The sequence below is a fragment of the Pyxicephalus adspersus genome, chromosome 2 (assembly GCF_032062135.1).
Source record: "Pyxicephalus adspersus chromosome 2, UCB_Pads_2.0, whole genome shotgun sequence".
Taxonomy (NCBI): domain Eukaryota; kingdom Metazoa; phylum Chordata; class Amphibia; order Anura; family Pyxicephalidae; genus Pyxicephalus; species Pyxicephalus adspersus.
The window spans coordinates 160551994-160568445 of NC_092859.1; the positions used below are offsets into that span (position 1 = coordinate 160551994).

General features: G+C 46.2%; 1 protein-coding gene across 1 annotated transcript in view; it reads right to left on the reverse strand.

Annotated features, from left to right (window-relative positions):
• LOC140324826 (zinc metalloproteinase-disintegrin-like VLAIP-B) overlaps window positions 1-3395 on the reverse strand; it is a 45694-nt gene extending 42299 nt beyond the window's left edge. The window contains exon 1 of the mRNA XM_072402950.1: window positions 3364-3395. The gene's annotated coding sequence lies outside the window, so the exon portion shown is untranslated. The remainder of the gene's footprint in view (window positions 1-3363) is intronic.
• Between the last annotated feature and the right edge of the window lie 13057 nt (window positions 3396-16452).

Here is a 16452-nt window from a genome sequence, read left to right on the forward strand (position 1 = left end):
TGTGTGTGAGATCAGATAGAGAATTCACACAATGATCTATATGTACCGTGTGTGTGAGATCAGATAGAGAATTCACACAATGATCTATATGTACCATGTGTGATATTATTATACAGAATTTTTTTCGCAGTGCAGGAGATCAGAATGCACACAATGATCTATATGGGGGGCTCCGAGTCCCAGCAACCAAACCAGAATTTATATAGCGCCGATATATTACACAGTGCTGTACAAAGTCCATAGTCATGTGACTAGCTGTCCCTCAAAGGAGCTGACAATCTAATGTCCCCCCCATAGTCATATGTCATTATCACAGTCTAAGGTCAATTGTGGGGGAAGCCAATAAACCTAACTGCATGTTTTTGGGATGTGGGAGGAAACCGGAGTACCCGGAGGAAACCCACACAAACATAGAGGGAATCTGCAAACTCCATGCAGATAATGTCCTGGCTGAGATTCCAACCTGGGACCTAGCGCTGCAAAGACCAGAGTACTAACCACTGAGCCACCGTGCTGCCCATCTACATCTCATTCATATAAAACCCACTGATGTGAAGATATCCTAGGAAACATTTGCTGGGCAGTCTGCAATGTGGAGATAAATAATGTGTGATGTGAGAAATAAATCCACTAATTTCCATCATTTTATATCCAGAGGATTCTTCTATAGCTGGAGTGCCCCTTTAACCTTTCCATCAGCCATTTAATAGCTGATAATTCAGATAATATTCTGAATGAAATATTCCCCGTGTGGTGTGAATGCTGCAAACAGGTCAGGAGTGCATTCACCTAAATATTGCCATCTTATTACCAGTGAAAGATTCAGTTGTATTAATAAAGGAACTAAAGATTACATCAATTCACCCAACATTCACACAACAATGCCTCTTCCTGAACACCATGAGGTCAGACTGCTGGTGGGGAAGTTTCGGTTCTCTGCTTAGATTGCAAATCAAGAAACAGATCACTGATCATCAGATCCACCTTACCCATCAGATTCACCTGACCTATTAGATTCACCTTATCCATCTGATTCACCTAATATATATGATTCACCTGACCCATCCAATCAATCTGATTTACCTGGCCAATCCGATTCACCTGATCTACTTGATTCACCTGACCTATCCAATTAATCTTATTCACCTGATCCATCCGCTTTCACCTTATCCATCTGATTCTAATATATCTGATTCACCTGACCCATTTAATCAATTTGATTCACCCGATCTATCTGATTTACCTGACCCATCTGATTCACCTGACCCATCTGATTTACCTGACCCATCTGATTCACCTGACCCATCTGATTCACCTGACCCATCTGATTCACCTGATAGTGCTTTACAGGACCACTAAGCTTGAATACAATGATTTTGTGTCAGTGAGTGGGAAGCTGTGATCAGACCTCACACACGTCAGAATCCTGCACACAACAATCAATGTTTCCAGAAATAAAATTCAAGGTAAAGCGTGAAAAGTCCCAAACCCAAAAATCAGGGAATTATTACACTGATAACATTCACCGGTGCTGCTGGAATTTTCTGTCTCCAGCCAAACTGATCCAAAATGAATTTTTTGTCTGCAATGTGAACATTGAAAGGAGGATTCCGATTGGTTCGCGTTGGTGTCAGAATCACCAGCCAATAGGAGCTGAGAGGACCAGCAAATGTCTACAGAGCAGCACTGCGGAGGGGGCAGCATGGAAAATCCCCCAAATCCTTCAATTTACAGCTTTGTGGGGCCCTTCACAGCCATGAAACCACAAAAAGTGACAACCAGAGCGTCCCTGTCACAGAAATGACAGAAATTAAAGTTTATTACAGAATTACGGAGTTTATTAGAAATAAGATTGTCAGTTCTTTTATTTTCTGTTTGTTGGTCAGATCCGTCCAGTTGGTTTATTGATCTGTAAGGACACATTTTCACCCGAGATGATCACCATCATTCATTTGGGTGACAATACACAGGCTGGGTGGAAGCGGCGGGTAGAGGAATGTTGGCAGCTATGATTGGGTGTGTTTTGTCTGTTATCTGCCATACAAGTCACAACAAGATCTCCTGAGAGGGATCTGCAGTCTGTATAGGATCTGCTGTACATTGGGAATCCTGCAGTAACCTTTGTGTGCCCAGAGTTACCAATGTACAGTGGGTGATGTGCGGGCAGCAATGTGATCCTTTGTTATATAACTGTCAGAGTGCCAGGCAGATACCCGCCGCTTTCTATAAACATCAATGTGCTGCCAGCTGACACCCGGGCATCAGAGAATCCTAAAGCAGAGATCAGCATGGAGATCGCTCGTGTGTGTGAGGGGCGAGAGAACGTGATCATTAGATCCCAGCAACAAGCCAATCGATTATTAGATCCCAGCAAGGTGACGATCGATCAGCAGATCCCAGCAATGTGACGACCGATCAGCAGATCCCAGCAATGTGACGACCGATCAGTAGATCCCAGCAATGTGACGACCGATCAGTAGATCCCAGCAATGTGACGACCGATCAGTAGATCCCAGCAATGTGACAGTTGATCATCAAAGCCCAGCAACCTTATGATCGATCATTAGATCCCAGCAATGTGATGATCGATCATTAGATCCCAGCAATGTGATCATCAATCAGTAGATCCCAGCAACATGACAACCGAGCAGTAGATCCCAGCAAGGTGACAATCGATCATCAGATCCCAGCAACATGACAACTGATCATCAGATCCCAGCAACGTGACGACCATTCAGTAGATCCTAGCAACGTGATGACCAATCAGTAGATCCCAGCACTCAGCCCATGCCATGAATGGCACCACACACATACTGGTTGGTAGATCTCCATATTTTCATTCCTAACCATATCAACTCCCGAAGTCCAAATAACAAATGGCCCCGGGGCGCGGGATCCAAATCTTCTAAAAGTAGGGGATACAGAAGGGTGATAATTGATCTCATTTGGAGATCATCAGATTTGGAGGAGAAGCACTCCGGTTTGCTTTGCGTTTAGCACTCCACTGCAGGATCTCCTCAGTTATTCACTTCATCCCAGTCTGAGGGCCTCACCTGCATTTCTGGCTCGAGCCGTGGTGATAACTACAACCCCCAACATCACCTCTGGCCCAAAAAACACCTGGCCACCTGTACCAGCCAATCGGTGAACAGCATGGGCCCCTCATATAAAAGCATTGCCCATGGAGCTCCTGTGTGTGGAGGGAGAAGGAAGAGAGCAATCACAATGTGAGGTACTACAATCAGACACCACTTATATATAAATCTCTCAGTGTACTGTACTGGTAAAAAAAAGTTGTACAACGTTAGCCACACAAATGTACAGTTATCTGTTTCTCCCCCAAAAGTTAAATTGCCCCCCTACCTGGGGAATCTGGGTACAAAGATCTGCCCCTGCGGCCTAGCGCCCCTCCAATCCACACTGAGAGTTGTAAATATTAGTGATGTCATCGCCTAGGAGACAGACGGGGTGGGGCTACCTATGGCGGGGGCGGGGCAGTCTCAGTTTATGGCTAAGATGGTACAAGCTTCGCCACACCCCTGCCAGGAAAAGCCCCGCCCCATCATTCTCCTGGGTGATGACATCACTAATGTTCACAACTACCACTGTGGATTGGAGGGGCGCTAGGCCACAGGGGCAGATCTTTGTACCCAGATACCCCAGGTAGGGGGGCAATTTAACTTTTGGGGGCCAAACAGATTAAGGTATTTATATATGGCAGTGCAGTTATATTTAAATCCCGTTACTAGAAAATTTTTCTTTTTACTGTTAATTTTTTTTAGGCGTTGACATGCTTGGCATGAACTGACACCTGGCATGTGTGCCCAGAACTACATTACCCAGAATCCCATTGGCATGAGCTGACACCTGGCGTGTGGCCAGAACTACATTACCCAGAATCCCATTGGCATGAGCTGACACCTGGCATGTGCCCAGAACTACATTACCCAGAATCCCATTGGCATCCAATCACTACCCAAACATGAAATGATTGGCATCTCAGGCAGCAAATACATGAAAGGGGCTGGCTGGAGAGTTCAGGTCAGGCAGAGAGGGCTTGATGATCTTTATGTTCTGATGATAGGTTGGGATCATGATAGTTGCTGCAGCTTCTAATGAATGAGCAGTCAGTTCCTCTTGATGGACAGTCAGTGGACTCAGTACAAGTGGGATATGTTGGGCCCAAGTTTAGCATTAAAATGGAGCTGAACTGAATGCCGGGGGGAATTTATGCCAAGCAATGCCAGCTGTGCCCCCCACCATTGCCATCTCTGCCGCCTCTTATTCCAGGCATCATGTGACTGATGATATAATGCCTGCAGTGACATCATCTGCAGAGCCCCGCCCATTTCTCCGCCACATGCGTGTGCACCATGGAGTACGCAGGACATAAAGAATTACTGAAAGGAAATAAAAACAAACAATAACTTCATATTTTGTATTCAGTTCACCAGCAGGAATGTTCTGTGCGGATCACTTTAGTTTCCTGTGAAGTGGTGGAAATAATCATCAAGCTCTCCCCTGGCATGGTGGGCATCCGAGTACAGCCTCTGACATTCCATCCACAGAACATTGCCCCTTGTCACCCCTTACTGCCCATCAATTACAGGGGGGAGTGCCAGGGGTCTGCTGATGCCCCCAATTCATTATATGCAGCATGGGGGTCCGGGGGTCTCTGTACATTATATAAGGTGTGAGATTGTTTGCTTTGCAGTTCTCTGCAGTGACTGTACTTTACTATTCCTCTCTGGTCCCATTTACATGCGTTGGTGCACTGTGGTGCAATTCATTATTAACCTCCCCCACACACCAGTATTGCAGCCCCGTTATGTCCTCAGGTGTAGAATAAAATCCTAATATTAATCCTGAGGTCAGTAATATGCAACATCATCCATTACTCAAGGGGCCCGGGGTCACCTTCCTGCCCCACCACATCCTATGGCCAACATTGCATGAACCCCTGCACTGCCTCCATATCCTGCACCCAGCACTGCATTAACCCCTGCACCTCCTCCACATCCTGCAACCAGCACTGCATTAACCCCTGCACCACCTCCACATCCTGCAACCAGCACTGCATTAACCCCTGCACCACCACCACATCCTGCACCCAGCACTGCATTAACCCCTGCACCTCCTCCATATCCTGCACCCAGCACTGCATTAACCCCTGCACCCCTCCATATCCTGCACCCAGCACTGCATTAACCCCTGCACCATCTCCATATCTGCAACCAGCACTGCATTAACCCCTGCACCGCCTCTACATCCTGCATTGCATTCTGTTTACTAAAGTTCACAATTTTCACATAAAACACATTAAAAATCCCCAAACATTTTTTGAATGCAGAGAAACCAAATGAAATGAATTTTCACCCAAATGCAATGTCAGGTACACGGATATCAGATATGTCAAAGTAACTCAAAGGAGCTCACAATCTAATGTCCCTACCAGTCTAAGGGCAATGTTGTGGGAAGCCAATAACCTCACTGCATGTTTTTGGGATGTGGGAGGAAACCGGAGTACCCGGAGGAAGCCCACACAGACACAGGGAGAACCTACAAACTCCATGCAGATAGTGTCCTGGCTGAGATTCTAACCTGGGACCTGTAAAGGCCGGAGTGCTAACCACTGAGCCACCGTGTTGCCCGGTACCTTGCTATAGTCCTGTAGATTGACAGTTTCCCAGCATAAACCCCCAGCAAAAAGCTCCCTTTATATGGGGGTCTGGACATGAGAAGATGCCCCCCACATGGAAAGGCATGGGGTCTGCACATGTCCCCCCTGTGCTCAGTGCCACATCCATAGAGAACACCAAACAATGTTTATTGAATCCATTTTTATGTTTCAATCATTTTATCTTCTAGACATCAAATAACCCTAAAAACTAAAACAATCGTTTTGTGTCCTATGGGGAAGCAATACGTGAAACGCGTCAGAAAATGAGAATAAAACAAATATTAAAATATATTTATTAGAATTGTTAACAAAAACGATAAACTCCGATCATCTTTTGTCAGCAGAAATTTCTTTTGGTTTTCAAATTATAATGAATGATGTTTTAGGATTTTTCGATGTCTAGAAGATGGAATGATTGAAATTTGGTGCCGTCATCCATTTAAAAATTGATTCAATAAATAAATACTGCCGGGGGTTTTATAGGAATAACAAAATGATGCTCAAGGAAGACCTGGAGCACCCATAGCACAGAGGAGAGATTCTATTGGATGCCAGGACTCCCCAAACTATGGAATCATCGGGAAAATGAATGTACCTAGAATCCTAATAGTCTTAGCCCCTTCCCACCCCTGTATCTTCTATTTTATCCTATGGACATATTTTATACTTTTATTCAGCTACCTCCATACTTCATATGATCGGTCAGTCAGTTGGTTGATTGGGCAGTTGCTTGGTTGGTGGGTGGGTTGATAAGTTGGTCAGGGAGTTGCTTGGTTGGTTGGTTGGTTGGTTGGGCAGTTGGTTGGTTAGTCGATTGGTTGGTTGGTGGGTTGGTCAGTCAGTTGTTTGGTTAGTTGGTTGGTCAGTCGGTCAGTCAGTTGTTTTGTTGGTTGGTGAGTTGATCAGTCAGTTGTTCAATTGGTTGGTTAGTCAGTCAGGTGGTTGATCATTCGGTCAGTCAGTTGTTTGGTTGGTTGGTCAGTCAGTCAGTTGTTTGGTTGATTGATCAGTAAGTCAGTTGTTTGGTTGGTTGGTCTTTCGGTCAGTTGGTTGGTCAGTCAGTTGTTTGGTTGGTTGGTCAGTCAGTTGGTTGGTTGGTGAGTCGGTCAGTCAGTTGTTTTGTTGGTTGGTGGGTTGGTCAGTCAGTTGGTTGGTTGGTTGGTTGGTCAGTCAGTTGTTTTGTTGGTTGGTTAGTCAGTCAGTCGGTCAGTTGGTTGGTCAGTTGGCTGGTCAGTCCTTTGGTTAGGCAGTACATACACAGCTCGGTTCTTCCACAATAGATTGCCTGAGCACTTCTTATGTAACGCTTGCTGACATTTGTATTATTTTAATAAAGGAGCTGGCTGAATTTATTGCCGGCTGTGACAATAGGTTGGGTGAATCTGCGGTGCTTTGGTGAATTACTTTACTACACAAATATGCAATGACGAGCTGCAAACAATGGGAAGCTTTACCTATGCCAGTAATAACTCCACACCGCTCACCGCAAGAGGAATAAGGAACACAAAATAAAATCAAATGTTCCCAATAAAATACAGAAAAATAATTCTAACCTCAATAACATGAGACAGCTCTGCCTACACACTGCCCCAACACCAGGGGGCGAATGTCTGCTTTGAGCACAACCCCATCAGTGCTCAACCCAGAAATTTTTTTTAAGCCGGGTGGGAAGAAATTGTAGGTGGGTGGCAGCCCCTGTATTGTGACCCAACTCTTTAGTAACTACCCAAAAACAGCCGGGTGGGTGCTGAAAAGTGCCGGGTGGTGCACCCAGCTAAAAGGGCCTGGGGAGAACTCTGCCCATACAATGCTGGGGTGACCCCATTCTACAGGTCAGGCACAATGGTCCTCTAATGCTTCCAATCAAATTTCCATTCTAAATACCAACCGTGGTCCCTAATGATTTCCCTTTATCCCCCCGGGGGCCCAGGCATTGTCTATGGCTTCCCAATAGTTGATGTCCCAACATGATGGCCGCAGCGGGGCCCGAACAACCCATGGAGCCCCTTACCTATTGCCCCTTGGCTATCCATACAAATGTTCCCATACCCTTGTTATGTATTCTCTGATCATTTGGGCCCCCCCATATTTGGGCTCCTTATCCCCTGAATGACCCTGACAGATAATCCGGAATATGAGAAGTTTTTGTTCTGTGACTTCCTGAAGGAGATCAAAGCAAAAATCAAACCTGACCTTCAGTGTGACAAGTTTGGTAAAGGGATTAGTGAAAAGTTTTTACAGGGCGTCTCCATAACACAGAGAACCTTATACAAGAGATTGGGGACACAAATCCATCCACTATCAACATTCACCATAAATCAGGTGCAATATTCACCCAAAAGGCTGAGTGGGAAGGAGCTGAAGGTGGGTGGTGACCCCGGTATGGTGACCCCTCTTTTCAGTATTCACCCAAAAAATGCCAGGTAAAAGGGGCCGGGGGAACGCTGGGGTAGAATTTGGTATAAAGCAGAGGGGATTTCCCCATCAGCTGGGCATTAACCCTTCACAGCTATTATGAGAGGAGTATGGGGCCGGTCCTTCCCATGGAAATTCCTATTGCCTGGCTGTCTCTGGCTTCAGAACTTCAATGGGATTTTTATAGCAGGTAATATAAAACTGATAATAAAACTTTACAGTGTGAAAATATAAAAGTTGTTCCATCATATTCATGGCTCGGATATTCTCCTGACAGGTATCAGCGCCTCCTTGGCCAGTTATCTCCGTGTTTTATAGAATTCCGACTCCTCGGGGGAGGGACGTGCAGATATCAGAAACAACAAAGACAGTCATCCCACCCTCCAGACCCGGCATTGGGCCCTGGGCCCTCCCACCCTCCAGACCCGGCATTGGGCCCTGGGCCCTCCCACCCGAAATAAAGGGAATGTTGGAAATGTCGCCTCCTCACACTATTACTCAGATTTATTAAACTCTCCAAGGCTGGGGAGGATGTCACTTTCATTAGTAAATCTGGATGATCCAGCAAACCTGGAATAGATCTGATCCAGGATTGAAAACAAATAATAAATGACTTTTAGGAAATCCATTCCAGGTTTGCTGGATCACTCAGGTTCACTGATGAAAGTCTATCCTCTCCAGCCTTGGAGAGCTATAATATATCAGATCCAATGATTGCAATAAGGAAGAACTTCCAGCGAATTGATTTCCCAGATATGACGCCAGACTACGTGCCCGTGGTCGGGGAAATCGGCAGTGAGCATTTTCATTGGCTGGTTGTGTCATGAGAACCATTACTTCTCTATTTCCTTATTATTTTCAGGAGGTGTAAACCTATCCCTCCTAAACATTACAAAGTGGAGGGAATGTACCCGACCAGATACCGAATGAACCAGGGGCATCACATGATGACCACCAGCCAATGAAAATGCTCGTCACTGTATACCTTATCAACAGGTTTAATCTGTCATTTCCAAATGTTAGGTGATTTCCCCTGCAATATACACAGAGCTCATCTAATAAAAATCAGTCAACTAAACATTGAAAACTGAAGCTGAGTTTACTATTGCTGCTTATTTGAAAATGCGGTCAATATGTTATTCACCAAACATTCACTGCAGGCGACCTGGAGTTATTACTGGAAGATTCAATGAAATATGGGGAACATTTAGATCTGATTATTGTGCCTAAGCTGCTCCCTGACAATTGTACCAAATATGTGAATCTATATTCCTCAGGGGGAATGAAGTGATTTGGGGATGTCAATGCTTCTTGCTGGAGGTTGTGACACGAGGAAGCAAAGCCCAACCCCCACCAAGATGGCCGACACGAGATGGGAAATCCATGAGATGAGCCGCAGGGACTGATCCCTCTTCCTAAATCTCACTTTAATTGCAGGAAATCTGCCAGCAGCCATATTGTATGGCCAACAAGGCTGACACTTTAAAGATTAATAAGCGGCCGATTCATTTGTGTAAAATAAGTTTTTTTTTCTAGGATTGTTTTCAGAAATGTTTGTAATTCAACTTCCTGCAGACATTGCACCCCTTGGAGTGATCATTGTATCTGCATGCTAATACGTGGAATTCCATGCAGAATTGGTGATGTTGCTGCAGGGGCAGAGCCGATATCTCCACAGGGAATGGTGCGGCATTGGTCAATCATTGTCTCACAACACTGTGCCAGGAACAATTCTTATCTTATATACATAGAAAGATTCCTGGCAGCTGATGGCATGTGTCACACAAGGAAGATATTTCATGTTTAATTTGGACCTGTGACAGGGAGGGGCCCTTTGTTCTATAAACCAGGAATCACAGCAATGAATGCAAAAGCTGCAGAAAGCCACCGCCGCATGCCATGGCATCAAACCAATTATATCTCTGCAGCCTGAAATCCAGAGAAATGTTCAGATCTTACTGACATTGGCCGTGTTTTCTTGATTTCAATCATTTTTATTGGTTTTATAAGAAGGGAAAATTCCAAATATTACCAGCAGTGTATGAAAAACTGAACAGAAATATCTGATAGAAATGTAAATATGAAGAATAGAAATCATCCCGGAAATAATATTATAGAGACTGCAGAGATGGAGACATAATCCTGTACAAAGCATTGGTCACACCACATCTGGAATATGCAGTCCAGGTTTGGGCCCCAGTTCACAAAAAGGACATTGTGGGATTGGAGAGAGTGCAGAGAAGGACAACTAAACTAATAAAAGGAATGGAGGAGCTCCGCTATGAGGAGAGATTAGCTGAACTGAATCTATTCTCCCTTGAGAAGAGACGTATAAGGGGGGATATGATCACCCTGTATAAATATATAAATGGTCCATATAGAGAACTCTCTTCCCCATTATTCACTGTAATGTCATTACAAAGCACAAGGGGGCGCTCTTTGCATCTGGAGGAAAAGAAGTTTAAGCTCCGGATAAGGAAGGGATTCTTCACTGTAAGGTCTGTGACAATGTGGAATCGGCTCCCTCAGGAAGGAGTTTCAGCAACTACTATAGATTGCTTTAGGAAAAAGCTGGATGATTTCTAGAAGCACAGAATATAACTGGGGATTAAGGATTTATAGATAACAGAGACTGCTGATCCAGGGAACATCCGATTGTCTCATGGGATCAGGAAGGAATTTTTCCCCTTTTATTTCTTTATTGTTTCTGGAAGCACAAAAAAGCAAAAAAATCTGAGACATTCCACACAAAATATCAAACATGGCCTGGACACAATTATTGGCACCCTCAGATTATTACTCGGTAGCACAATCTTTGGAAGAAATTACTGATGCTGGTAATCTCTTTCTGTAACAATCATTGGACCTGACTTTCATCAGTGAACCTGGGTGATCCAGCAAACCTGGAATGGATTTAAAAGAATAAAAGTCATTTTCTATTTGTTAGCAAATGTTTCCAATCCTGGACCAGATCCATTCCAGGTTTTCCGGGTCACCCAGGTTCACTGATGAAAGTGTATCCTCTCCAGCCTTGGAGAACTTTTATAAATCAGGTCCAGTGAATCTTTTTCATCTCTGCTGGAATTTAGGACCATTCTTCCTGCCAGCTGCTCTGGGTCTCTCAGATTTGAAGGTCTGAATTGTCTGAGGATCTAAGAACCAAAAGAAATAAACGTGAAAGCATTTGTAATTGTAACAACTTTCTGATATTTTTGGCCATGATTGTATTTATGTGTATTGGTCGTCCATTTATTTCTGAGACTTCTGCACATGCTGACATTCCTAGAGCTGCCCCGATTCTCTGGAATGGTCTTCCTTGCCCTATTCGGCTTGCTCCTACTTTCTGCCCATTTATAACCCAACGCTTCCCCCTCACCTACCCCTCACTACTTCCCACCATTCCATATCCCCCTATTGTGTGACACCTCCCCCACCTCCTAGATTGTAAGCTCTTCTGTCCTCTCCTCCTCCTGTGTCACTGTCTGTATTAGTCTGTCATCTGCAACCCCTATGTATTGTACAGCGCTGCGTAATATGTTGGTGCTATATAATAATAATGATTTGCATGTTTATTTCCTCCCGGGACCCCCCACACATTCTATTTATAGTCTCGGACATAAAAGTCATTTCATGAGAATTTGTCTTTCCAGGTGAAATATGAGACTGTATGAGGCAATATTTTATAACCATTAGATGGGGGTTGGGCCAGCCGCAGCCTCCATGTGATGGGTGAATGTGATGAGCGGAAGTGACAGGTGAAACTGACCGGCAAGTTTCACATCCCGCAGAACAATGGAATTTGTGTCTTTGTCTGGATTGGCTCCAGAATGAAATCGGAGAGAAGAATAATAATCTTGGCGTCCGATGATTTCTAACACCCGGGGTGACATAACGCAGATTAACAGACAACAGAGGGAGAGATATCTAACATTGGGAATGTTCTGATCCGGGGTCACCCCACAGACACTGCAATCTGGACCATTCCCCTTCTCATATAATTGGGACTTTAGTGGCGGGATCATCGGAGTCCCTGGATATAACTCCTTAGGCACTCCAATGCAGGGATTCCCTGACAACATTCTGCTGCAATATGTTTGTGGTCAGCCCGAAGATATTTGTAGCCTGTGACTGACAGGCGTTATGTCCCAGCCAATCACAATGCACGCTGCTGGAATGGTGATAAATGATTGGGTCTGAGATTCCAAAGCCTTCATGCTCACCAAGTACATGCTGATAATCTCTTCCCCTGCTGGACAATGGAGAACCTGGGTGATCCAGCAAACCTGAAATGGATTTCTTAAACTCATTTGCTATTATTTGGCAATTGTATTCAATCTCAAACCTAAACCATTTCAGGTTTGTTGGATCACCCAGGTTCTCCCATGATAGTAAATTAGATCCATTGGAAGGAGATGGCTGATGCAGGGTTCCTCGGGGGGTTCGAGGAAGGAGCCCTGGCTGTAGCTGCTCTTATATAGGGGTGTTGGAGCTTATTTTGGGGTATTTTGCCCCCTTTCCCCTCTCCCCTAGTTGAGATCCAACAATAAAATGATTGCATAATCTCAGAACTAAGCAGGGGAGGAGTCACAGAATCTCAGAACTAAGCAGGGGAGGAGTCTCATAATCTCAGAACTAAGCAGGGGAGGAGTCTCAGAATCTCAGAACTAAGCAGGGGAGGAGTCTCATAATCTCAGAACTAAGCAGGGGAGGAGTCTCAGAATCTCAGAACTAAGCAGGGTAGGAGTCTCAGAATCTCAGAACAATGCAGGGGTGGAGATCCAGAATCACAGAACAAAACAGGCAGCGTTCCAGAAACCACAGAACATGGGAGGGACTCTGGTACCCAGCAGAAGACATGGCAGGGACTCCGGTACTCAGCAGAGGACATGGCAGGGATGCACACACCAAGATTTAGTGAGAGGTGACTACAATTCATGCTCCATTCACAATCCCTCCATTTGTAGCCACCCCAGTTATGCTATAGAGAGCTGAGACTACAAGTGTGACTCCTGCAGCTGACATTACAGCAACTTTGCTGCCCTCTAGTGTTCAGCCAGAGATAATGACAGCCCCCAGCCCTGTCCCAGTAAAATCCTTAAAATCTCTAACTGCATTCATTTTGCTGTTTATGAATTTGCAATGTGTGGACTTCCTTTAAATGTTTTTATCCTTATATGTGTCTGGTTTGACCGACCCCCCCTCCTTTCGTAGTGTTGGGTACACTGCCCCCATGTGCAGGATTTCCACAATGCACCACACCAGTCAGTATACACAGCAGTGTGTCAGTTATTATTCATTGCGGTGTGATGCAGCCACATGGCAGAGGTGAGAAATGCTGCAATGTCTCCATCTGGTGGTCATTGTTGGCATGACATCAGTGTTGGAGCAGATCAGGGTGACTGTGACCAGGGACAGCTCTAGGACTTCAGGACACTGCTGGGGAATTCCCTGTAAGTGAAGGCAGATAGCGCCACCTACCTGTACCACCCACACATTGCCTTGGAACCCCATCACTGCGACTATTTGTCTGAGCCCAGCACCCTTCTGACTCCCCTCGGCACCTCTTCCGAACTATCTTTTTGGGGTCCTCCTAGCTGTCTGTGTCCCCCAACCCCAGGGGGGCCCCATATGTGCATGAAATAGTAATAAATGAATGAACCTATTACAGCGGCACCATAATTATTAGGGCATCACATTATGTAAATGGATGTACAATTCATTGTGTTATTGGGATGTGCATGGCTCTATGCACCGCACAACTGGAGTGCCAAAGTGCACCTAAGAAGCATGCTCACAGTGAGGCTGTATGTGGAGGATTCCGCAGAGGTTGGTGACACCAATGGTAGGGTACGTAGTATCGGGGAGGGGTTTGTGTGGATGGGGTGGGGGGTCCAGTGAGGTGACCCCACCATTGTAATATGTGGTCACATGATCTGAGTGTCACAAGTGACTCCAGGGCTTTGCTAGTTTTATGAACAGGAAGTTGGGCTGTGGGGTCACTGCTGTCTGAGGGCCAGGTGTCTCCGCAATTTTCCAGGTTTCTCTTCTTTTGGGGGATTTTCGGGGGATTTCCCCCCTCTGTAATGCAGATTTGTGGTGCAGGGAGCCCGGTGACCCTGCGGTCATCCAAACCTTTCACCCATCAGCCTGCGGTGGATTTATGGCCTGCGGTGTCCCCGTTGTGGCCGCCTCTACATCTTCCGGCTGCTGCTCCCAGGCAGAAAGGGGTTTATCCCGTAGCTTCTGCACCACACTGAGGATGGGACTGCAATGCAGTGAATGTGAGGAGCATCCTGGCACCACACATTTATCATCCAGGAATCTCACAGAGATCAGACGATTGTTCTGCCGATACAAAGATATTCCGGAGCTGCACTCCAGGCCGAGCTCAGGATCACCAGCCAGGGTAATGCTTCTGTCCATCCAGTTCTGAGATTTGCACTGCACTGCCACACATCACAGTCATGGGCTACTTCGGTGTTGTTCAGTGACGCTTCCAGGTCCCCGGCCAGTCTGTGACTGCAGCAAACCGATTCCTCTGCCATCTCCATGTCACTCTGCTCTCCCCTCCTATCAGCATCCTCTTAGTGCTGCCAAGTAGCTGATTGGTTCCTCATGCTTCTTCCCTCCCCCTCGGTCTTATCTCTGTTGTACAGAGGTCACATCCAGGTACATTGCTTATATTAAACATTGTCAGTGGTGCCTCATATCTGCCTGGGGTTCAGGTGACAGAACCCAGCGGCTGCCCCCTTGCTCAAATCTCCAAATTCCCTTCCTGATACTCTGAACCAAAAGCTTCACTGACCCGAAACAAAGATCCACTTCGCTGGGACTTCACCTGCTGCATGCTTGTTCCTGGCCTGTGAGTAATTGGAGTCATAGGATCAGCATGACAGCCAGGAAATCTGTATTTTGTAGATAACCGTGCCGGAATGTGGAATGCCGGAATCCTGAAATATGGAGTGCCAGAAAAGTTTTATTTGTTATGTGCTCCAAAGACACAAAAATAAATCTCGTTTACTCTCAAAGCCCAACTCCGAGCTGCACTGGCTGCAGTACTCCACATCCATCTAGAGCTGCCCCCTGCAGTACTGCCTTCTCACCACAAGATGTCCTCAGTCTAACTGGTGTCAATCATCCAGATGGGGGCGTGACATCTCTGCTCTCCACCAATCACAGCGCTCTAATGAAGAGCACAGCACTAATATGGTCACTGGGGCACCACTTCCTCCATCATTGGACCGCCCACTGCTGGGAGGGGAAACCAGAGTGTCATGTGACCAGCCTAAGGGCCAATAGTCTTGTAGGATCACATAGTGCGCCAATCATATCATTACCTCACTGATAATTATCTCCCCCACCTAACGAGCTGCAAGAGGTCAAATGGGAGGTCAGAGCCAATCACAGCGCTCAGGTCCATTGCAGAGGATTTAATGCAACAAATCTCCTCCCCCACAGTACCTGCACAGGTATGCGGCGCAGCCAATCATCTCTCATGGTTCTGACATATATGGGAACTGCAATCTGATTGGTTGGATTTTTGGGTTGCATTGGGCATTGCCGCTGTCATCAGGCTGCCGGTCTGGGCCCCGCAGTATTATAATGTATGATGGATGGGAAATGCGCCAAACTCTGCTGGCCCAGCCGTACAATCCGCATTATATATCAGCTATCGGTGACCCCTCATTTGGGGGAGAGGGGGCTGCCACTGGTGACCCCCCCCCCCTTTCCTGGCTGTCCCAGTCACTCACCTGTGGGGTAGATAGGAGGTCAGACTTAAAGTGCTCCTCCGCCCACAACATGAATGCCCCCATTGTGTATGGTGACCCCACCTGGTACTGGGCCCCCACTGACTGGCTGATGCCCACACAGGTAGATATTACCAACCAATGGCAGCTGGTTTGGGGGGCTCTTTGCGCTCAGGCCGGCTGCGGTGCTGATGGAGGTCAGGGTGAGGTCGGCACATTTATGTTTTTCCATTTTCTGGCTGCGTCACAGCACTGCGCCCCCCGATCTGCACTTTCCTTGCTGTCATGTGATTGGACAGCCAGCAGGGGGTGCTCTGATTAAAGGGGCAAATAGAGAACAATGCAGGGAGGCCACACTTCCAATAGGGCCTAATGATGCTGATGTGTAAGAGGATTGTGACAACTCAAATGTTGGGTTTCCCCTCACTGGGGCAAATAAAGGGGCAAATCAGCGGGGACACAGACACCAATGAGGGCCTACCCCACCCCAGCTGCCTTGACAAACACTTTTTGTTTTGGCTGAAGTTACACCAGGAGGAGCGGCGAGGTCATGTGACCTTTGTTGCAGGCCATTGTTGGTCTTCATGCTGGGTCCGGCTGATGGGAATT